Source organism: Monodon monoceros, unplaced genomic scaffold, assembly GCF_005190385.1.
Source record: "Monodon monoceros isolate NGI ecotype Baffin Bay Population unplaced genomic scaffold, NGI_Narwhal_1 Super_Scaffold_3, whole genome shotgun sequence".
Taxonomy (NCBI): Eukaryota; Metazoa; Chordata; class Mammalia; order Artiodactyla; family Monodontidae; genus Monodon; species Monodon monoceros.
The window spans coordinates 33,304,650-33,327,521 of NW_021703780.1; the positions used below are offsets into that span (position 1 = coordinate 33,304,650).

At 55.2% G+C, this 22,872-nt stretch overlaps 1 protein-coding gene across 6 annotated transcripts in view; it reads left to right on the forward strand.

Moving 5' to 3' along the window:
• TFEB (transcription factor EB) overlaps positions 1-22,872 on the forward strand; it is a 48,190-nt gene that overhangs the window by 3,913 nt on the left and 21,405 nt on the right. Inside the window, exon 1 of one of the 6 annotated variants that reach the window (XM_029242320.1) lies at positions 20,280-22,855. The exons of 2 other annotated variants lie outside the window; for them this stretch is intronic. The gene's annotated coding sequence lies outside the window, so the exon portion shown is untranslated. Of the gene's footprint in view, positions 1-20,279; positions 22,856-22,872 lie in introns of those variants that run through there. 3 more of the 6 variants (XM_029242323.1, XM_029242324.1, XM_029242326.1) reach the window with 3 other exon arrangements.

A 22,872-nucleotide genomic window follows, 5' to 3' on the forward strand; every position in this document is an offset into this window, starting at 1 on the left:
TAGCACCCATTCCCACGCTTATTCAACCCTCTCCTCCATCCTGCCCATTTCTCTTTATTAGTGTGGTAGACTGCAGAGGTGGCCCAAATTTTCTCCCTCTGTGTATCCATGGCCGGTCCCTGCCTCTCTCAGCCTCGGTTTCCGTATCTGTGAACCTAGATCATCTGTGGAGTCCCCTCCAGTGCGAGCGTTCTATCAATCTTCCGCAAAGGCACCAAGGCAGGAGAGGCTTCAGAAAGGGCTGGGTATGGGGTGCAGGGGAGGGGGGAGGGGCTGCCCAAGTCCACTCAATAGAGCTTTCGCTAAAGCCTGGCCCCGTGGAGCGACCAGCCAGTTTTTCTTGGGACAGGGCCGTAGCTACCATGTATTGAGCGCTGGGCTAAGTGTACCCTAGAGCATGAGCTCCAGGGCCAGGCTGCCTGGCTTGCAATCCCAGCTCTGCCACTTACCAGCTGTGTGACCCTGGGCAAGCTGCTAAACTGCACTGTGTCTCTGTTTCCACACCTAGAAATCGAGGAGTATAGTAGCACCTACCTAATAGTGCTGTAGGGAGGGCTAAGTGTGTTGGTGCTTGCTGCATGTACAGGACCTAGAACAGTGCCGTGCTCAAAAAATGTTAATTATCATAATTAACTTCTATAATGTCTTTATTTCTCATTTCCAGGTGAGGAAACAGAGGCATAGAGAGCTCTAGGGGAGAAATAAAGACCTGTGGGTTGCAAACAGGCCTCTCCCTTGGGTCTAGCAGCCTCGAGCAAAATGCCTTATATGGGGCTTTGCAGACTCCATGGCCACAGTCCCCACCACTCCCTGTTGTACCACACCCTGCTCGGTCTCCACAATTAACAAGGTAGCAGATTTGGCCATGCCTGCAGCATCTCTACCTCCCCTGCCCTGCCCTGCCCCTTGGGACTCCTAGGATAGCATCTGGCCTGGTCACTTACTACTCACTCCTGACCAGAGGCCCTTCCCCTGCCCTCCTGCTGCCTGGCCCTCCTGCACTCTGACCAGAGATACAGATCTCCTTGTCTGCAATGCCACTAAAAGTAGAGATAAAATCTCAGCCATAAGGCAGGATGTGGAACTTACCGTGCCCACAGGAAGTGCTTTGCTGGCTATGGGGCAGTGGGGGCAGTGGGTGAGAGCAGAGGGCAGCCGAGAGGGGCAGAAGCAAGAGGCAGAGTCATCACCAGTTTTCTTTCCTGTCTCTTAAGTGTGGGCATGAGGAGGAAGAGAAATTAGGTCTGGTCATCCCTACCCTTGTCCAGCTTCCTTGGGTCCAGGCCACCTTCTTGTCTTCTATCCACACAGCGGGGTCCCAGAATCAAATGTGATGCCATGGGATTAATCCAGGAATTCCAACAGACCATCGAAAAACCCGTGGTCCATATTCCCTCGTCCCAGCCCTTGTTCATGCTGGTCCCTTCTCCTGGCAACCCCTCCCCTACTCCCCTCCCTATAGGCAAAGCCTCTGTCCATAAAGGCACACCCTTCCAGGAGGCCAGGGGGCTGCTCCGTCTGCAGCTCCAGCTGGATGTTGTGATGCCCTGGGGAGCTCTTTTAAAAAAAACTGTTGCATCTGAGTCTTCAGGGAGGGGCTTAGGCATCAATATTAAAAAAAAAGAAAAAAGAAAATTTTGTCTGATGATTCTAAAGCCCTGTCTCTAGGACAGTGGTTCTCAAATTTGAGTGGGCATCAGGATCAACTGCAGGATTGTTAAAACAGATTACCAGGCCCCACTCTCAGGGTTTCTAATTGAGAAGGTCTGCAAATTCCAATAGGTCTAGAATTTGCAATTCTGACACGTTTGCTGGCAATGCTAATGCTTCTGGTCCTGGGACCCCACTTTGATAACCTACTGTTTTGCAGCTACCCAGGCCAGAGCTATCTGTTTCCTGGGTCTCTGATTGCTTTGGGTCTCTTAGGCCTGTCTCCTTTTCGAATCCAGGTCCCCAGGGGTAGGAACCACTCTGAGACCATTTGGTGACCCCTAGTCTCTGGTATGGTCAGCCCTCCCTCCCCCATCCTGACTTTCTGCCCTCACCTCCCATTAAATTGACCAGTGTCCAGTCTTAGCCCCACCATTCAGGACAGGTGCTCAGGAAATAGTTACTGCTTAAGGCAGGGTGAGGTGGACAGCACCAGCCCCAAGAGTCATCGGGACATGGGGGCGGTGGGGTCTGAAGCTCCCGTAAAAGTGCTTGGAGCCAGGGTGGCATTGCTGGCACCGGGGTGGAGGTGTCCAAAGCAGCCCAAAATAAGGCTGTAGAAAGACCCATCATGTTATTTTACTTTCCCGCCCTGTGGAGGGTGTTTGATCACTGTTTGAATTGCATTTTTTGGTTAATAATAAAAATGATAATACACATGCAAGAAATAGACATTTCCGGGCTTCCCTGGTGGCGCAGTGCTTGAGAGTCCGCCTGCCGATGCAGGGGACACAGGTTCGTGCCCCGGTCCAGGAAGATCCCACATGCCGCGGAGCGGCTGGGCCCGTGAGCCATGGCCACTGAGCCTGCGCGTCCGGAGCCTGTGCTCCGTGACGGGAGAGGCCACAACAGTGAGAGGCCCGCGTACCGCAAAAAAAAAAAAAAAAAAAAAAAAAAAGAAATAGCCATTTCCTTTTTCTTTCTTCACCCGGCCTGGAGACTCGGAATGGTGGGTGGGGGTCATTGTTCGGAGTAGGGATGTGTCCATCATCTTCTAGGGGGTCCTGGGCCTTGAGGGCAGCAGATAGCCGGATGACAGTGGGGGTTCACTGGGAGGCCTGTGTGGGTGGAGTCTTCCTTGGAAGCTGGGGAAGTTTCAGGGAAGCCTTCTGGGAGGTGAGAAGAGGTGATGGTAGGCCCTCCAGCCCTGCAGGGGGGTGGTGAGAGGAGCTGGAGTCGGAGCCCATCAATCTGCAGATGAATGGACTGCTCCAAGGTCACACTCTGAGCACAGGGGTGGGGTCTGTCTTGTAGGATGCAGTATCGCCAGTGCCTGGAGAGAGGCTGGTGTGTAATGCGCGCTCAGTACAGCTTTATGAAGTGAGTGAGCGAGCGTGAATCGGGCCCCGGTCGTGTGCTCAGAAACGAGGACACACAAATGCTTTACCCGTGGTCTCTGCCCTGCAGGAACATCGCCATTTAAGACCCAGGGACTGGTTCCCAGGGACTTGTACAAGGAGGAGCTCCCCGCCTCTGCCCACAGTGATCCAGGCCCAGCCTGGCTCTAGCATGGGGCTCACAGCCTGTCCGTCCCTGCGGAGAGTTTGCAGCAGCAGCCCTGCCCCCTACCCCCCCACCCCAGTTCTACCAGTGGGTCTGTGGGGTGGGGCTCCGGTTTGTTTTCTCCTGTTTGCCTAGGGAAATCACAGCCTGTTCTCTGCCTTGTTTACAATTGGTTTGGGGACAGCACCTGCCCCAGCTCTTACATCCCTGAGGGGTGCAGTGTGGCCAGGAGGTGACACACTATCCTGTCCACCCCCTGCCGCCTCTGTCCCCTCCCTGCCCTGGCCAGGTGTGCTCTCAGCTGCCCCTGCCAGCGAGGCACCATCTGGCTTTGCCATGGGCTGATTGGCGCTGCAGGGCTGTGGGCCTCAGAGGCCGGCTGGCGCAGCCCCTGTGTTGTCGAGAGGAGGGGACCGGGATCCAGGGAGTGCGGGGGACCCGCTCCAGCATCCATTGGGGTCAGCAGGCACGGACTGAGTGGGGGCCTGGCACTGTGCCGGCCAAGCAGGGTGGGTGGGAATAAAGACACGGCTCCTCTCCCAAAACTGATAGCCTGGTGGGGAATTTCAGTAACTGCAGACGACAGTGAAAGGCAATGATGTGAGACAGTACAGAGCCGTGGACTAAATGACCACAAATGTGTCGACGCCTGGCCCTTTGGTCTGAAGAGCATTCTTCCTTTTTTTTTAAAATTAATTTTTATTGGAGTATAGTTGATTTACAATGTTGTGTTAGTTTCAGGTGTACAGCAAAGTGAATCAGTTTATACATATCCACATATCCACTCTTTTTTTAGATTCCATTCCCATCTAGGTCATTACAGAGTATTGAGTAGAGTTCCCTGTGCTATACTGTAGGTTCTTATTAGTTATCTATTTTATATATAGTAGTGTGTATATGTCAATCCCAATCTCCCAATTTATCCCTCCCCCCCGAAGGGCATTCTTCCTTGGTCCAGAGAAAGTTTTTACAGAAGGGCTCATGCCAGCACTGAGACCTTGGCTCAGCCCTTCTCACCCCTTGAGCTCCAGAAGGGGTGGCTCTCTTGATCCCTGGGTCCTCCCACCCGAGGGTCACCTCTGCAGGCAGGCCCAGGAGCCTTCCTTCCTGGACAGGGTCCTTTCTTCCCAGAGGCCTAGAGGCTGCTGAGTGAGAGGTGAGGCCACAGGGAGGCTGCTGGCTCCTGAGCTACCCGCCTGTCATTTGAAGCCCTGGGCCCTGGGGCACACGGTGCTAAATTGGGTGCAACAGCTCAGGCCTCTTTGGGCACACCTGTTGCTGAGCCCCAAGACTTGGGCTTGGAACCGGAGTAGTGCCTCTGCTCCCCCACCCCACCTCCAGCATCCCTCTCTTCCCCCCTCTTTCCTTTGCCCCCACATCCCTATCCCTCTGACCCTTCATCTAGTTCCACGGCATCTGGAACATCAGGCCTAGATGCGGGTGTGTCTCCCTGTCCTGCTTCATCTTCTTCATTTCATTTTTCTGCCTCCCTCCTTCTTTTGGTGTATTTAGAGGGTGTGTGAGGCCCGCCCTGCTCCCCTAGGGCCTTCCCAGTGTGGACCTCTGAGCTCCGCTGTCGGGGACCCAGAGGAATGGCCCAGGGCAGGGTGAGGTGGGTGCGAGGGAGCCCAGCATCATGCAACCCCCTGCCCGTGGCCACCAGGGGCATGTGGTGGCTGGGATGCCCCGGGGTGGGTGGGAGATGAAAGGGCCTGGTCCTGTGGGCTGAGGGGCAGCCCATAGTCTGGGCCAGCTGGAGGAGCCCCTCTACAGACAGCCCTGGGTGTCACTGGCTCCTCCAGACCTGTGACTAACTATAGCTTTTCATCCAGTAGGTTTGGCCTAATCATAATGGTTTTCAAAGCCAGGTGTGAGAAGAAAATATTAGAACTTCTATTTCTATGTACTTCTATCTCATCGTTTTGTCCCTCCTTTTATGGTGAAATATAGCATAATTGCCAAAAGGAGCATAAACCTAAATGGATAATGTAATAAATAATTATAAAAGTGAACACCCGGGCTTCCCTGGTGGCGTAGTGGTTGAGAGTCCGCCTGCCGATGCAGGGGACAGGGGTTCGTGCCCCGGTCCGGGAAGATCCCACATGCCGCGGAGCGGCTGGGCCTGTGAACCATGGCCGCTGAGCCTGAGCGTCCGGAGCCTGTGCTCCGCAACGGGAGAGGCCACCACAGTGAGAGGCCCTCGTACCGCAAACAAACAAACAAAAAAAAGTGAACACCCAGGTTACCACCACCCAGATGAAGAAACAGAATGTAATCTGCATTCTGAAATCAGCTTGTGTGCCCCACCTTGGTCATAAGCCCCTCCCCCAGAGCAAACCACTATTGTGACTTTCAAGATAATCATCAGTTCCTTGCTTTCCTTTATCACGTAACCACTGTACCTGCATCCTTTAGCAAGAGAGTTTAGTTTTGCCTGGTTTTGAGTTTCTAGAGCTGGAATGACACTGAACATGTTCTTTTGTCACGTTGTGAGATCCGTCCACCATTGTTGTGTGTAGCTGTGGTGTGTTCATTTTCACTGCTGTATAGTATCCACTGTAGGAACTTGTTACCATATCTGTATCCATCCCGCCACTCATGGACTTTTGGGTTGCTTTCCTTTTCTGGCTACTGTGAACAATGCTGTAAGAACACCCTGGAATTTGCTTCTTGGTACACTGGTGCATACACTTCTCCCGAGTCCATATAACCCGGAACGGAATTGCTAGAGCACAGGGTATGCAATGCGTATTTCAACTTTAGTAAATACTGTGTTAAGTGGTTGCACCAATTTACTCCTCACTGGTGACACCTAAGAGTTCCTATCGCTCTGTATCCTCACTAACACTTGGTATTGGTAGACTGTTTCAGTTCTGTCCCACTGGTGAGCGTGTAACAGTATCTCATCATGGGTGTAATTTATATTTCCCTTCTCACCTTTTTTATAGATCTATTTTTGTGTGTGTTTGCTCACATGCATGATATATTAATACACTGGTATTCATAAGCAATTCCTGAGAAAAGGAACTAATATTGGGGGTGCTCAAAATTTTTTACTCACAGGGGTGAGTGATCAAGATAATTGAAAGACCACTGAAATATTGAATGCCAGGGAGGGGGCTGGTTTATAGGTTGGCGGGGGGTAGGTGGTCTTGGGACGAGAGTCCCAAGTGGCACTGGCTGCCAATGAGGCAGCTCTGCCCAGAGGGTACTGAGCCGACAGGGTACTTACCAGCACCTTCAGGCCCTCCTGCCTGGCACATCTAGGGCTCCAGCAGATACCCTTCAATTTAGAATTGGCAGGTGCCCGGCTTTCAGGTCCTTTTAGGGCAGTAGTTCTCTTTGTCTCCCAGGGGACATTTGGCAATGTCTGATGACGTTTTTGGTTGTCACAACTCAGGGAATGCTACTGGCATCTAGTGGGTAGAGGCCAGAGATGCTGCTAAAGGGTCTAAAATGCTCAGAACAGCCCGGCAACAGAGTTATCAGGCCCCAAGTGTCAGTCGTATTGAGGTTGAGAAACTCTGTTCTAGGGAAGGATCCAGGAACCTGAGATTTGCCATGACCTCGCTGTGTGGCCCTAGGGAAGTGACTAAATGCTTTGAGCCTCAGTGTCCTCATCTAAAAAGGACGGTGGCAAGTGTTGCTGCCCCCTCCCCTTCATAGGTTGTTGTCAGGACTGGGGAGAGGGTGGCTGTGTAGGCATCTTGGGAAGCATCCCGGCAAAGGGGCCCATGGCCATTGTGTCCAGGGGGTGGGGGGTTTTCAGCGCCGGCCCTTCCCCTCGACTGTGCTCCCTGTCCATCCGGTGAGCTGGAGGCATCAGGTGATGGCCGTGAGCCTCCTGCTACTCCAGGTCTCAGAGGGCTGTGGGGGAACTGCCCTGAGGGCCCCTGCCTTTTGATGAGGGCTGCAGAAATGAGGGGCTCTCTGGGGAGCCCTGGGGCCCAGGAAAAACCATTTCTGACTTTGTCCTCAGCTGGATGGGAGTCCAAGGTTGTCTGGGGTGATAAGAGGTGCTTATCATACTCCTTACCTGAGGCCCCATTTCAAGTCTGGTGGTGAAGCGTGGGAGCCAGAGGTCATCCTTAGGGGCTTTGTACACCCAGGCCAAGCTTTGTGTCCTTCTGGAGTTTGCTATCTCAGGGAGGGCCCAGGATTGGGTCAGAGTCTGGGTCAGAGCTCTCTGGGCCTCTTTGACCTCCCCATTCTGAGGCTCACCTCACCCCATGCGTCTTCAGGAGCCTTGGCGTGCCTAGTCTCCCCGCCACTACACTATCCCTTCCTGAGACATACTCTCGTGAAAGGGCCTAGTAAACTCATCCACCCTGAGGTGTAGATGACTAACGACAGCTCAGTGACTGCCTGCCTTTCTTGACAAGCAGTATCTAACTACCAGAGATGGGAGTCCCTTAGCCACCAGAAAGAAACACTAGCGAAATGTCAAGTGTCTCAGGCTGTTAGAGAAGTGCTTCGGGGGCTGAGGAACCTCTGAAATCTCAAGTGTAGCAAGAGCATTTTCCTACAAGCGAGAATCGTATGGTGGCTCAGATCTCCCCAGAGCTTCACAGGGCTGTGCTGGGTCTCAGGGCCCATTTCAAGGTGGGCCAGAGTGAGAGTGTGAATTGGGTGTCTGGAGGCCCTGGGAAGGCCAAAGGCTGAGGTCACAGGTGTGGGGTCAGTCAGGAAAGTGGTGAACCGTGGGGCTTCTGGCTAAGGGGGCACACACCTCCAGGAGGGACAGGGAGGATGTGTGGGTTAGGGTCTGGCCCGCCCGGGACCTAGTAGGAGTCCTGCAAATTCTTGCCCCTCTGTGCCTCTCCATCTCGGTGCAGGGGCAGCTTGGCCTGGGGCCCTGTGTGGCTCTGTGGGCAGTGGGGCTGTCATTGGCTCAGTCTGGAGTAGGGAGGGACCCCGTAGGTGGCCTGGAGCCCCGGGTCCACGAGATGGGAGCTGGGAGCCCATCTGCGCTGGGTAGGGCTGTGGTGCGAGAGGCCTTCCGGGCGTGTGGTTCCCTCTGCACTGTGAGTAAATCCTCAGCCGCACTTGCAGCTCCCAGGGGATTGTGCAACTTCCTCTCGGGCCAAGGTGCGGGGGGCTGGGTGAGAAACAGCCCTGGGGCAAATGAGGAAACTGGAGCCGGCACAGGGGCCAGGGGCACGGCCCTGGGCTCTGGACCCCCGAAGAGCTGAGCGTTCCTGGGAGCCTCCTTCCAGGGCGCTCCCCTCTCCAGTTACGCGGGCATGTGTGCACGTGCGTGTGGCGGGGGTGGGGTGGGGGGATGTCTTTGGGGAGCTGAGTTAGTGGGGATGAGGTCCCGCAGGCTGCGCTGGCATGTGGGTATCTTTTGAGCGGAGTCAGGGCTGGGGAAGCAGGTGGTGAAGGGAGGGGCTGGGGAGAGGATGGGATGGTGGAAAGCATGTGAAATCAGGAGAAGCAGACTGCCAGTCCCACCTCTGCGGAGCCGTGCAGCCCTGGGCAGTGTAACTACGCTCCCTGCTTCCTCTCCTCCTCTCCCGGGCTCGTCTGAGCCTCTGGTGAGAAGGTAATGGGCGTGATGCACTTAGCCCGGCGGCCAGGCTGCAGGAAATACGCACTGACGTCAAGACTGGGAGCAGACGCTGCCGGGCCAGCTGGGTTCAAGTCCTGGCCCTGCCGCTTTTGCAGCTCTGTGATCCTGGGGCCTCAGTTTCCTCTTCTGTAAAATGGAGATGACAGTTACAGTGCCCACCGTGTGGGTTCATTCTGAGGATTAAAAGACTTAATTCACGGGGGGTGCTCAGAACAGCACCTGGTACAGGTTCATGTCCTACCTGTACGTGAGCATGTTTGTGTGCAAACAGCAAAACACCAGGTTCACGGTGATTATTTCTGATGGCGAGGATTTGAGTGGGGCCTGGGGATACTAATAAGAGCTCCTGTTTCCAGGCCTCACTCCATGTCAGATGCTGGGCCAAATGCTTGACCTGTACCAGCGCCTTGGACCCTCACACTCACCCTGTGAGGTGGGCGCTGTCATCATCCCCATTTCACAGATGGGGACACGGAGGCACAGAGGCATCGCGTGACTTACCAGGACAGTGATGTCAGTGAGGAGAACAGCAGAATGGTCTGCCTTAGCCCTGCTGGACCTCCTCTGGGTTCGGCTGGAGGTGGGCGGGTGGAGAGGAGGGAGTAGGGTGTGCTGTGAGAGGGGTGGGGGCCCGCCTCACGGCCAGTCAGCTCCGGCCAGGAGCCCTGTCTTCTCTTTGTACCATTTCCAATAACATAGTCAACAAATATAAAGAATGACATTAATATAGGGAACGGCTTTTTCGTACTGGGGGGGAGTGGACTTCCTTGGGCAGAGCTCCCTGCCCGTGGGTGGACTTTCGAGAGGAGTTGAAGGCCACTCACCTGGGGGGCAGGACGGGGCAGGATGGTCATGAACGTGGCTCCAGATTCAGGCAGCCCTGGCTCTGACCCCAGCCTAAGCCGTTTACTCTGTGACCCTGGCCTCAGTTTCCTCACATGTAAAACTCCTCCCAGTCCCTTCCTCTTAAAATGATCGTGAGGATGAAATGAGATCCCACAATAGAATGCTTAGCACAGGCCTGGCCGGAGTCAGTGTCCGCCACATGGATGCCTCTCTTAGGCACCTGTTACACGGAGTCGTGTGCCAGGCAGGGAGTGGGGCTGTGCAGATATCCTTGGAGGGCCATTCTTTGAACTGTGGATCGGGGCAACTGATTGGACCCTAATCTGGCCATGAAATCAGCTTAGTGGGTCTCAATGAAAATGAAATGAAAAGGAAGTAATAAATTAAATGGAAAAGAATGATAGGAAACATCCAAGTGTATTATTGCACAGTACTGGTAAGTGTTGTTTTGTACAACTTTTTTGGAGTTTCATGTGCATGTGTACACGCACTCCGTGTGTGTGTGTGTGTGTGTGTGTGTGTGTGTGTGTCCTGGGTCAAATAAAATATACTTTTCTGTGAGTCATGGTCAAAATATTTGGGGCCACTGCCTGAGAGATGATCTCCCTCCCGTGCAGTGATGTTTATGGAGCACGTACTCAGGGTAAGACCCAGCTCCACATGTGGGAGCCAGACTGGGGGGTTGGGACCCAATTCTTAGCAAGGTGGCTGGGTGAGCGGGCCCGGTGGGGGTCAGCAGACACAGAGGGCAGGGGGTGGTTAGGGAGGGCTTCCTGGGTGATGACATGCATGGGGTGGGGACAGTGAGGGGAGGCGATGTCTGGGGTGAGTGTTTGACTTGGGGTCTGGAGATAGAGAGCCCCCCAGTGGGGGCTCCCTGTCTGTGGAGGGCTGCGGGGCCAGGCCTGGCCAGAGGTGAGGGTGAGAGTTGTCTCAAGGCACTGGGTGAGGGCTGTGCACGTTTTCCCTGGCTGGGGTGGGGTGGGGTGGGGTAGAGGAGGACTCAGGTTTACTGATGTTCTGCCCACCCCAAGACTTGCAGGATCTGCGGTGATGGGTGGGACTCAGGGCTCAGATACTCTCCCTCCTCCCCTTGGCCCCTGGGAGTCTCCTGAGTCTTCTCCTCCTTTTTGCTGCCCTGGCTGGCTCAGATGGGCCTGGCCTGGGACCTGGCTCAGCCCTGTACCCTGGTCCAGGAGCCAGAAGCCTTTCTATGACTTAGATCTCTGCCCGGGCTAAGTTGGGGTCTCCGTTTCTTCATCTCTAAAGTGGGCATACAAATCCCTGAGCAGCCAGCCGTCTGGGTGGTGATGCCCACCTTGTGACCTAACAGGGATGAGCTGTCTACAGGAAGTGTGGTGAGCTCTGGGTGGGTTGTAACTGTTGTCTCTAAGGCTGGGAGGGCTGGGGCAGGTCATGAGGATATCAGCTGCCTCGCTGGAGAGCCCCCCCACCTCCCCACCCCGTGACCTGGGGCAAGGGTGGGGAGAGGCCTGTGACCCATGGTGAGCTGGGGATGTCCCCGGCTCTGAGGGGGAGGTGGCCCATTACGGGCCCCAGGGGATGAGACCCAGATTTGGCCTGGGTCTGGGAAACCCAACCTCCGGAGCCCCCACCTACATGGGGTACCCGAGGAGCCCCAGCTTGGAGGCCTGTGATGCCAGGTGGAGGGTCTGTGTCCTTGGACTTTGGGCAGAGGTCAATTTTCAGGAAGCTGTGGGTGGCTTTGAGGCTGCCAGACCCAGAGCCCAGAGGCTCAGGCGTGAGCTCCCACAGGAGGATGTGGTATTTAATGAGAGGCCACGTATATTGAGTACCTACTGTATGCCAGGCACTTTAGTATATTTGCAAATTGAATCTTCACAATAACCTCACGTGCAGGTCTTTTTATCATGCCGTTTTTAGGTGAGGAAACTGAGGCTCAGAATGGTCAAATCTCTCTCGCTGGCTAGTGAGTGGCAGGGCTGGGCCGAGGGCATGAGTTCTGGATTCAGGCTGCCAGGGTTGAAAGCCAGACAGTAGCGCTTGCCGGCTGTGCAGCCTTGGACAAAAGCCCGAACCTCTTTGCGCGTTCGTTTCTTGCTCTGTGAAATGGGTATAACCGCAGTGCCCTCCTCAAAGGGTTGTTGTGAGAATTCCATGAGATTATGGAGGTCACGTGCTTGGTACTTAGGGCACCATCTCTCCTGTCTGTACCAGGGAACCATTGTGTGGCCCGGGGCCCATTCTCTGGTCTCCTTGGGTCCCAGTCTCCTCAGCTGTGTGACACAGGGTACTGACCCCTTCCCTGCCCTTCTCAACAGAATCGCTGAGGATCAGATGGGATCAAAACCCCAGATGGGTCCTGGGGGAGGCCTTCACAGAACAGAAATGCTAGACTCTTCAGCCCCCAGAGCTACCAGGAATTTTTCAGGGCTTGGAGCTAACTGCAGGTCCCGATGTATTTTGTCTGGGCCTGCTTCAAGCTTTCATGTTTCCTGCTGGCCCGTGGAGGCATTTGAAGTGCTGACCCCAGATCTACTCCAGAGTTTCTCAAGAAGTGTTCTGTGGAAGGGTTTGGTGATCAAGCAGGAGTGAGAGAGTTGAAAAAAAAAAAAAAAAAGATTTCTTTGCTACAGGACTTGTCAGAGCCTTTGATATGCTAATATTCTTTATGCACCTCCAGTGTGTGGTCATGGTATACTTCAGGATATTTCAAAGGCCTGGTGTTCAAAGCTCCATTTTCCAGATGGAGAAACTGAGACCTAGAGTGAAGCCTAGGAAATGATTTTCCCAGATCATGCAGTTATCGCTAACAGAGCTGTGACTAGAGTCCAGGGCTTCTGACTCCATGGCCCGTGCTCTGCAGGACACCGACTTCTTGCTCTCCTTCAACGTGTGTGGTCTGCTCCCTTCCTGAAGGCTCCTCACCTTTTTCTGGCCCCTTCCCTCTGCCTCCCAGCATCGTTAGAGGGTGTCCTGTTCCTTCTGGGTGTCACTGGAAGAGGGGCATACGGGCTCCTGGGAGATGCTTCTGGGCTGGTAGATGGCAATAAGGCTTCATCCCAGCTGAGGGGCTCCTAGCAAGTTAATTCAGTTTTCTGAGCCTCGGTCTCTTCAACTGTAGAGTGATACTCGTCACCTTGTCTCTCACCTGCAGGTACTGAGGGGTTCAGCTCTGACACCTTGTGTGAATGTGCTCTGTTAATCTTCAATTCATGTCCAGATGTCCATGAGTCTAGCAATTCTGATCATTTCGGGGTGGGGGCGATGAGGGAAGAGCATGGAAGAAATGTGGGAGCCCCTGGCCGTGGGATCTGGCTTGGTTCTGACTCCCAAGTTCCGATTTGCTCCCCACATTTGATGTCTGCCCTTTAGTATATTGCTGGCCCTCTCTGGTCTCAGTTCCCCTGGTCACCTAGGACGTGGGCTGGTCTGGCTGACACTAGGGACCCGTTTCACAGGGGAGGGGAGGGGAGCCGGGGGCATGGTTTCCCAGTGTCCTGTGGGGAGCTGGTGTCACAATTGGGAAGGAAACTCAAGTGTCTCAGTGCCTCAGTACGGCTCCGCCTCGAGCATGGTGGTCTCCAGAATCTGCCCGCTTCTCTGATCTCCCGGCCCCTTCAGGCAGGGAGCGTGTGCGGGCGTGCCCACATCTCTGTCCACTCAGCAGCTGGGGTATAAATATCCCAGGCTCTCTGCGGGCTGCGGGGGGCTCCGGGTGCAAGGCTGGCTTGGGAGGTGGGAGGTGGTGGTGCCTCCCTGGCAGTGTCCTCTCCCCGAGGGCTGTTTGCCCAGGTTATTCTTAGCACTGACTCATTATAGAGACTATTTTTAATCCTGTTTCTAAGCATTGCCAACATCTGGTGCAGACAGTACTGAAGGGGGTGGGGGTGGCAGGGTGACCCTTTGGGCATTGCTGGGGACCAGAGCCTCTGGCAGGACAGCAAGGGCAGAGTCTTCTGCTTCCTGCACCTGCCACTGCTTAAAACTGGGCATGCAGTAGGCGTCCTATTTGTGCTTGAATGTTGTTGGCTCCCCCACGACCTCATCCTTCCAGCGCCTGTCGGTGGGGGTGGGGAGGTGGGCTGGGGGTTACCATCCCGCCGGAGAGCATGAGCTGATGGTGCTCATCGGGTGGGCTTTCCCACGTCCATCCCTCAGGGATTCACTCGGCCTCTGACCCCTGAAGAGAAGGGCCTCCTCAGAGCAGGAGGGCAAGCCCCAAGCTGGGGCACTTGTTACAGCCACTGCTATGGGAGGAGCCGGCAGACATTATAGGGAAGGAGGGTGCTCAGTGGTGAGTGTGCAGGCTCCAGGGCCAGACTGCCTGGGCTCAAGTCCTGGCTTTGCTCCTTCCTAGCTGTGTGACCTTGGGCAAGTCATCGGCCTCTCTGCGCCTCAGTTTCCTCATCTGTGAAGTTGGGGTGGGAGTAGAGTGTTGTAAGGATTCAGTAAAATAATAATGTACCAAGTGCCTACCTAGTAAGTGCTGTATAGTAGGGAGCTGGTGGTATTGTCATTATTGCTATTGTTATTGTTACTAGTGAGAAGCTCTGTGTGTGCCCTGAGTTGGGGAGGAGGCGTCTTGGCTGTTCTCTGAGTGAGGTGAAGCTTGGCATGGGGCTCAAAGGGAGTGGTTGTACACAGGCATCATGATGGGGTGATTTCTGCCAGGCTTCCCCGAGGGTTCAAGGGCACACAGGTGGGTTGGAATGTGGGCTTTGCCCTTCACAGTTTGGGTGAGTCACTTTTCTTTCTTTTCTTCTTTTTTTTTTTTATATTCTTTTCCATTATGGTTTATCACAGGACGTTGAATAGTTTCCTGTGCTATACAGTAGGACCTTGTTGTTTATCCATCCTATATGTAATAGTTTACATCTGCTAATCCCAAACTCCCAACAAGTCTGCTCTCTATGTCTGTGAGTCTGTTTCTGTTTTGCAGATAGGTTCATTTGTGCCATATTTTAGATTCCACATATAAGTGATATCATATGGTATTTGTCTTTTTCTTTCTGATTTATTTCACTTAGTATGATAATCTCTAGTTGCATCCATGTTGCTGCCAATGGCATTATTCTTTTTTATGGCTGAGTAGTATTCCATTACATATATGTACCACATGTTCTTGATCCATTCATCTGTCAGGGTATTTAGGTTGTCTCCATGTCTTGGCTGTTGTGAACAGTGCCGCTTTGAACCTGGGGGTGCATGTGTATCTTTTTGAATTACGGTTTCGTCTGGATACATGCTCAAGAGTGGGGTGGCTGGATCATATGGTAATTCTATTTTTAGTTTTCTGAGGAACTTCTACACTGTTTTCCATAGTGGCTGCACCAACTTACATTCCCACCCACTCACTTAACTTTTCTGAACGTCCATTTCTTTACCTTCATGACAGAGATGATACTACGTAGGCCATGGAGTTATGGTGGAAAATAAAGCATTTGATGTTCGTGGAGCATTTTACCCAGTGCTGGGCACACGGTAGGACCTGAATCCATGAGACTTTCTTTCGTTTGTTTTTTGCTGTGTCCCTTTCCCATGTGACAGATAGGGTGCCCTGGGTCTGGAAGGTTTGGACGGCGGGGGCTGGGGTCCTAGCTCTCAGTGAGCTATGTGATCCACACTCATAGCTTCCCATGGTCTTCTGTAACACAAAGAGGCCAGAGAAAACTCTGGGTTTCAGACCCTTTCTCAGAACCCCTGGGGGTGCCTCAGGGAAGGACTAGGAGAACAGGGTGGTGGGGGGAGAGGCCCCCAGTTGGAGGCCAGGTGGTCTGGCCCTTCCCCCTCCCCACAAAGCTGCTTCATTCTCATGTTTTACTATCAAGTTTCCAGGTAAAATTTGTCTGAAAATGGGGTTCTGCTGTTGAAAACAGCCTGGGAATCTCTGGTGGGTGACTTCCCAGGCTCCTGTCGTCGGACGTCTGTGCCCTCCGACGTGGCAGTGACTCTGGGAGGTGACCTGTGCGTGGGCACTGTTGCCCAGAGGGTGCTGGCACTCCCCAAGGGGCGTGGGGGCAGGGAGGGGGCTTCCAGGCTGCTCCTGGGGGAGAGGTTTGAGCGATGCCCTGGCCTCGCTGACTGTGGGACGTGGGTGTCCTGAAGACATACTCAGCCCCACAAGCAAAATCTCATAGGCAGGAGCGAGGGCTGAGATTGGGCAGAAAGGCACGTGCCACAGTGCAGGTACATTTGTAGTGAATGCTCAAGAAATATTTGAAAGGAATGAATGAAGTGGCACCAGCACAGCATCCCAGGGCAGCGGTACCTCTGAGAGGGTGGCAGATCCCCACTCTTCCCCTTCCTCCTTGCCCTCCACTCCCCCTTCCCTTTCGTCTGCTTTGCTTGACCAGTCTTAAGCTACCCCAGCCCTGGGGGCAGGCTCGGCCTCGCTCATAAACTTGAACAAAGACATTTCCTCAGCCTGAGCCTCAGTTCGTTCATCAGTGAAATGAGGATGATGGGCTTGGCTTGGGAGGCCTCCTCCGGTGTCGTGACCTCTGTTCTCAGGGCAGGTCACATGCACACCGGGGGAAGGCCAGCCCCCATCACCAGGCAGGGCCCTCAGGTTCCAAGATGAAGCTGGGGATGCTGCGGGGCTCCGACTGGGGCCTCCAACTGGGGCCTCCAGGGTGCGATGTGCCTGGGCCATGGCTGGGGTGGGGATGTGGGGGGCTGTGGGTGTGAGAGGAAGGGTGGGTAACCAACCATGTCCGCTGGGCCGGGGCCGCCACCATGACTTTTGTGTGTGACCCTCTGGAGTATGGGTGGCCGCCAGTAGGGACACATTTGTGTCCTTGTGAGTGGGTGTGAAAGGGTGTGTGAATCCAGCCGGCCAGGGAGCAAGGGCACTTATCTCCTGTTGCTGGGAGCTTCCTGGGCTCTGAGGAGAATGGAAAGTGATTCATGCAAAGGGGCGCCTCCCCAGTTCCCCACTTTAGCCACGACGTGAGGTATAGGGTGGCCTGGCTTCCTCCTTTGCCCCCACTCACCAGAGGCCCATGGCCCCCTCCTTCTTCACCTCAGACCCTGTATCTCACTCTGGGGTAGGGGGCTGCCCAGACCTGCAGTCTGACCCTCCTCTCAGTGGCATTTGGGGCGGGGGCGTGGTCCATGCCTGCAGCTCTAGAAGGCAGTGCGCCCCCAAGCCTGGCACAGCTAAGCCCCTGCGCCAGAGGAAGTGGCCTTCAGAGGCCCAGCCTGGGACGCCGTGGTCACCACCCCACACCAGCCGAGTGGTTTTCCAGCCAGAGGAGACCTGCGGGGAGGGGTGAGGAGAGGCTCCACCTGCCCACCGTCTCCCCGGCTCCGGCCATCCTGGCTGCAGCCACTGCCTGTGACTCATTCCCCCGGGGACTGAGCCGGCTCCTCTCCTGGGGCACCGGCCCAGGCTCAGAAAGTTGGGGAGGGAGGAGTGAGGCCCTCTGTGCGAGGAGGGGTCGCAGCAGACCTCTCTGGTGTCCTCTGGCCTCTGCAGACTTCACCTTCCCTTTGCCGCAGCCCCAGATTACATAATGGGTCCCAAATGCCTCACAAGTAAGCGGCCCAGCCTGGCAGCTGGACTCAGGAGTCCCTATTCCCCAGTGCCCGCCACCAGCGCACGTCCCCATTCCAGTGCCCGGCTTGCTGGGGGAGTGGGTGGTGCCTCCCACAACCCCCCCCCCCACTGTGAGGGGGGGCTGGGCAGCCTGGGAGGGGGTGGGGAGGCCCTCTCCAGGGAAATGAATTCCTGGCCTGGCCCCAGATGCCGGCCTGCCCAGCTCTGCTCCGGGCTAACGCTGGGTGCACACACAGCCCCATTGTACGCCTGGGCCCTGTGCCCGCCATGGGCCTGGCACCAGCTCCATCAACAGCAGTGGCTCCGTCAGCTCCTCAGCACCCCCTGCCAGGGCCCGAGCCACTGGGCCCCCGGGGAGGAGGAGGAGGGAGGGCAGGCGATTAGGTTGTGAGTGAGGGTGCCCCGAGCTGAGGCGCCGGGGCCGTGCAGATGCCTGAGGAGCCAAATGCATACATTTGTTTCTTTGTCAACTGTGGATACAAGGCGGGGAGCACTGTCCCCCATTCACATGAGGCATCAAGACCCCGAGAGGCTGCAGTAGCCTGCCCAAGGGCACACAGCTAGCAAGGGATGGAGCCGGGGTTCGAGCTCAGGCAGCCTTGGTCCAGAGTCTTTTCTGCGCCCCTTACTGTGCTACATACCCAGTCTCCAGGTCAGGGCTGGGGGAAAGGCAGTGCTCCTTCTTTCCCCAGCCCAACGTTGAGGAGCTAGGCAGGCTACTTTCTGGAAAGTACATGTCCCCAGGGTGGAAGGGGACCCTGGAATAGTAGGGTCTGGAGCTGTGCGCTTGTGAGAAGCGTGGTGGTTTTCAAGGATGATACTGGTGGCTGGACAGGCAGAGCAAGTCTCCAGAGTCGGAAGGCGGCTCTGTGCCTCAGTTTCCCTGCCCCACCGGCACTGAACATCCCCTGTGCTGCTTGGCAGGGCATAAGAATGTAGAGGTGAGGTGTGGCCAGGGCTGAGACCTGGACCCTCGTCTCCTTTTCCGATGCTCCATAGGCTGGCTGGGAAGTTCCCTTTTCCCAACCTAGACCAAGGCCTCCTGTTGCTTCTATTCTTAGAGTCTGTCCTGAGCTGCCCCATCTCCTCAGGTTTCCCAGCCTGAAGGGGCCTCTGAGGCCGGAGAGCCTGCCAAGGGGGCAGCCTAGCTCTAGGCTGTGAGGGGGTCCCATCTCTGCCTAGCGCCCAGGCCCCTCAGGCCAGGCTGGAGGGTGCCCAGAATCAACTTCCATGGGTCTCAACTTATCCACTCATGACCTCCGACCCCATGGGTTTGGGCAGAGCTGAAGCTCCTCCCTTCTTCTCGGCCCAACCTCCTTGTCCCCTGCCCATCGCGGGCACAAGGCCTGGCTCCCCCTTGGTGACACCTCAGCCCTCTCAGCAAATGGACAGGGCAGTCTGCAGGGACCACACGGTTGTGCAATGCCAGGGCTGGGCCTTGGGGACAGGTGGGGAAGAGAGAGGCTGGAAAGGGACACCAAGGCCAGCTCCCTTCTCACCCCACTCTGGAGTCTTGTCTGCTTTCCCAGTCTGCTTGGGCTCAGCTTACCCCGATTATGCTGTCCCCCAAGACAGCCAACACATCTTCATCCAAGGCCACAGCAGGGCACGTCAAACCCAGAAGGGCCAAGTGTGAGTGCCTTCTCCCTGGGAGATGCCGAGAAAGAGAACTCCTCAGGGAGTTTCTACTACAGCTGAGAAAACTAGGCAGAGTAGCTTCTCTGTGCCTCAGTTTCTCATTTATAAAATGGGTACACTAATATTTCCTACTTCCCAGTGTTGTTGAGAAGGGCAGATGAATTAAGACATGGTAAATCCCTTAGGAACAGTTCCTGACAAATGGTAAGTGCTCAGTTCAGGTTTATTGGTAGTAGTCATAGTGGTAGTAGTCATTCTAGTAGAAGAAATACAATATATGATATCAGGTAATGCTGTTTTCTCCAAACTAGGTTGTGCATACCGGTGAGGACAGGGACTGTCTTACTCATCTCTGTATCTTGGCGTCGGGCACAGAGCCTGGCTTGGAGCAGATTAAGTAATTGTTTTCAAATGGTGATCAGAGGAGGGTAGAGTCAGGGTGGGCTGCCTGGAAGAGGTGGCCCTAGAATAGGGCTTCCTGAGATGCACAGGCAGTAGACAATCTGTGGATGGAGGATGGGGCAAGGGGTACATCTGGAGTCCTCGATTGTGTTGGGGAGAGAGTGAGAAAGCCCCCTGAGCCCAGGACTTGGTGAGGACAGGGGGATCCCGGATGCCTTAAAGGCCCATCTAGGGAGTTACGACTTTATCTGGTGGACAGTGGGGAGCCACTGGGGGTGATGAAGCAGGGGGATGACCTTTCTTTGTTGCTTAGTCCATTTTGTTTTGTCCAAGTGTTCTCCACTTCTCCAAAGACAATAAACCCCCTCTCTGCTCTTCAGTCCCTTCTCTCCAATCCCTATGCACCCCCAGCCCACATATCCACGCTCCGTTCTTGGCCTTCTCTGCTCAGCTGTACTGGCCTGCTCCCCCTGCCTGCTCTTGTCCCCTTCCTCTCCCTGGCCCCTGACCCATCTTCCCTGGGATTGGGGTTGGCTGGACTTGGACTTGAGGGGAGAGGGATACAGGCATGGTGTGACCACATGGTGGGAACCCGTGTAATGGTGACCGAGCCAGGACACCCTGTTCTGACATAGCCCGCTACCCCCTTCAGGGAATGACCCACCCCCACCCCCAGCCAACAGTGTGGCTAAGGCTCATTAGGAAGAATTTACTTAGCATTTGTCAACCTGATAAATGGAGATACAGATTTCTCTAACAGATAAATTAGAGAGTGATGGGCCTTCATTTTCTTGTTATTAAATTTAGCCTAAAAGGATATTGAACTGCATGGGAAGCAGACTGTAGAAAACTACTGTGTCTCTTCTGTCTCCTTTCAAACATCCATCCATCTATCTATCCATTATATCCATCCATCCACCCATCCATCCACCCACCACTTCATGCATTATGCCCATCCATGCATCCATCCATCTGTCCATCATATCCATCCATCTATCCATCCATCATACCCATTCATCCATCTGTCTGTCCATCACTTCATTTATTATATTCACCCATGCATCCATGCATCCATCCATGCATCCATCTACCAAATATTTACTGAGCACCAAATTAGATGCTTTATGTTTAATCCTTAGAGAAACTCTCCAAGATGGACACTATCTTCATTTTGTACATGAGGATACTAGGATGCTGTGAAGTTAAGTAAGTTGCTGAAAGTTACACAGCCAGTAAGCGATCTGGGATTCAGCTCTACCTGCTTCAAAACACATGTTCATAGTGTGGGATCAGATGGCCTCCCTGGGTGTCCCCAGGGCCTCGTTCTGAGCGTGGAACATAACAGCTTTGCTATTGAATGAACGGACAGGCACGCTCAGGTTCTGGAATGCTGGAGTTCCATAGTTCCATCCTAGGAGCAGCCTGGGGTGGGAAGCTCTTCTGGGCTTCCAGTTGTACTGGCATTTGCTACTGGTAACCTAGTGTTGCCGTTGCTGCCCCTGTAGTGGAGGCTTCCTGATCACGTAACTTGCAACCCAGCACGTGCCTGTTTCTTCTCTTCATCAGGCTGGCTCTGCTTCTGAGGGCAGTCCTGTCTTCCACAGGTAGGAAAGTTCTAGGTATGTGCTTGGCCACTGCATTCAGCCCCACCAGTCTCCCCCAGCGACTGGGCTCTTGGGCAGCTGTCTCCCAGCTTGTCCATAGGACACCCAGCCGCCATGTTACTCTGCCCCCTTTATGGCCTTTCTTTCTAAGCTGTGGAGTTAGCTGCACGATCTCAGGTTAAAACTGCCTCTCGGGCCCCATTGGCCGGGACGGGGCTGTGAGTGCAAGCAGTCTGCTCGGGAAGTGACCCCAGGAGGCACGGCTAGTGGAGCAGGCTGAGTGAGACACAGAGCGGAAGGGAGCCAGCGAGATGTGTGTTCGGGAGCAGGTGACCGCTGTGGGCACCAGGCTGTCTCAGTGCGGATCTCTGGAGAACGTGCTTTAGAGCTTCCCAGCCGCGGGACGGGGTGAGGGAATTGGGGCTTTATTACTGGCTCCCCCTGGTCTTTGGCCGGGGGAGGGCGGGTGCTGCCTCCATTGGCTCTGGCACAGATGCGTGCAGGTGCTGGCGGTTGGAGGTGCTCAGGTGGGCAGGAGGGACTGGGAGTGTCCAGGGGCCCTGACAGCCTCTGCCGCGCTCACCGAACCCAGGTGTGGTGGCCCGGCCAGTCCCTCGGAGTGTGCCTCTGGCCAAACCCCCTTCCTACAGCCCTCCTCTCTCCATGCCCACGAAGCTGCCACTCCACCCCACGCCCGCCACTCTACCCCAGGCAGACCCTTCCCACTGGGGCCAGTCACCGGTACCACATTCATTACATTCAGCAGATACTTAAGGAGCACCTACTATGTGCCGGGTGCCACCAGAAGAGGAGGAAGCTGCCAGGACCCCTCTAGATGCTCACAGCAGAGGAAAGGGATCCAGCGTGAAGGAGGTCCTTCCCAATGGTCCGCCAGACGCGGCAGCCCTTTCCGCCCATCTCTGAGCTCTACCGTTCTCTCCTAGGGGGCGGGGCCAACAGGCTGGGGGCGGGGCCGACAGACTGGGTGGCCGCAGAGCTTGGGCCACCTTTGAGTCACCTCCCAGCTCTGTCGAGGCTGTGATTGTAGCGGTTTTTCTGACTTCCTTTTCCTTTCTCTTGCTGCCCCTGCCTCTTCCCTCATGGGGCCACTAGCCGCATGGCTGCCACGTGGCTGCCTTCTTCAGTCGGGAACTGAGCCTTCTAGCGCCCTCCCTCCGAGTCTCTATGGGGAACAGGATGCAATTCACGGTGCAATGGCAGGGGGGCGGGGGGGGGGGGTTTATTCATGGGCACCCTTCTTTGTCCCTGGTGAAAGCCCTGCCTGGTGCCTGCTTCCTGAAGAGGGGCCTCCTCCTTCTTGACTCCTGCCCCCACCCCTCGGACTCCACTCCCACTACTTTCTCCTGCCTTGTAGGGCCCCGGGAGGGGGCAGAGTTAAGAAAGGGAGGTGGTGTGTAGGTAAGGCCGCCTGCTGTAGGGGCAGGGGAGGGCAGGCATCAGGGCTGGGGCAGGTGCCGGGCCTGGCGGGAGCACACACAACACATGCTCCAAACTCCGTATTGGGCCACAGGCAGGACTGCCAAGTCCCAGTCCCTTTGACTCATCTCTCCAGCCGCCACCCACAGACTTTCCCCTTGATGTTTTCGCTTCCAAACCAGGTTTGGTCAGGGCGCGTGTGCCAGGGCGGCGGGGGCAGGAGTGTGTTGACCTGGGCTGGCCAAGCTCGTTCCCTTCGACGTTCTCCTCCTACTTACCCGTGGTATCTATTTCCCACCCCGTGGGCAGGGCCAGCGCTGGCAGAGCAAACGTCAATCGTGTACCTGCCCCACTTGGATAGAAAGATGGCTGTACTTATTCGGGGCAGGCGCGTCAGTGTGAGGGCTGGGAGGACATCGGAGACATTCGCGTGAGGTCAGAAAGGGGGCACTTACGATGAGGCTTTCGGTTTGTCTCAGGACGGAGCTTAAGCATCTTTGATCGGGGGAGGAGGAGAAGTTGCAGCTGCAGGTCGACTGCCCGAGTCTTACCCCCATGGGGGAAGCTGGGGAGACAGAAGGACACAGGCTGGGGGAGACGGTGAGTGGGGAGAGCAA